Genomic DNA, 906 nt, shown 5'->3' on the forward strand with positions numbered 1-906 from the left:
AATTAAAATCTGGGGTTAGGAGTCAGGCATTGGTATTTTTAAAAGATCCCTAGGTGATTCTAAAGTTCGGCCAAGTTTGGGAACCAAGGCATATGTAAGCAATCTGTAGCATGTTATCTAAAGGACTCAACTTACAGAATACCTTAATTCCCAGATCTTGTGAATATTTCCATTTAAAATGCTTCAACATTATAATGGTAAAATATTTCAAAAATATGAAAAAGAGACTCTCAGTAAATTAAAAATTATTCTGTAATTTAAAATATTGCCAAAAATTACAATCCACTCCTTTTTAGGGGGAGAATATCAGGAACATTTATTTCCAGCTCCCAAGTCCTTTTTATAAGTACAGAAGCAGAAGAAATACTGAAAGATGAAGGGAAGAAAGGATATAAACAAAGCAAAACTAAAATGATTATTTACCAAGAATTGCAAATGCTCATTTTCTGAGTATACCACAACGTTCCATTCTCTATTCCTAGGACTTTGTGTAATTTTCAGGGACATGATGGTGGAGGGCTCATGGTTTTAGTTTATCAAAATAAACCTGAGTGTTCCTTTTCCCAGGCCTCAGTGAAAACTGAGACTTTTTACTCATCTTTATGAAAAAAGAGAGAAAGAAGAAAGAGGTGGGGGGAAAGAGAGAGAGAGAGATAAAGAAGGAAAGGAGAGGAGAAGAAAGGAGAGGAGAGGAGGAAGGGAAGGAGAGAGGAGAGAAAGGGAGAGAGGAGGGGAAAGGGAGACGAGAAGGAGGGGAAAGGGAGAGTGAAGGGAAGGGAGAAAAATGTGTCCTAGTGGTGAGCTCACCTGTCCTTTGAACTGTTCTACGGCTGAAATGCCCCTCCTGATTGATCAGTCCTCATTCAACAGATTTTCATGTGTTAGGAACATTCGAGGATTATGTCA

The 906-nt window shown here is 38.1% G+C and overlaps 1 protein-coding gene across 1 annotated transcript in view; it reads right to left on the minus strand.

Moving 5' to 3' along the window:
• Nucleotides 1-332: 332 nt before the first annotated feature.
• Nucleotides 333-906, minus strand: part of GRK7 (G protein-coupled receptor kinase 7) — a 31,368-nt gene continuing 30,794 nt past the window's right edge. The window contains exon 4 of the mRNA XM_008707788.2: nucleotides 333-906. This exon is cut by the window's right edge and continues 375 nt beyond it. The gene's annotated coding sequence lies outside the window, so the exon portion shown is untranslated.

This window comes from Ursus maritimus, unplaced genomic scaffold (assembly GCF_017311325.1).
Source record: "Ursus maritimus isolate PB19 unplaced genomic scaffold, ASM1731132v1 scaffold_20, whole genome shotgun sequence".
NCBI classification, from domain to species: domain Eukaryota; kingdom Metazoa; phylum Chordata; class Mammalia; order Carnivora; family Ursidae; genus Ursus; species Ursus maritimus.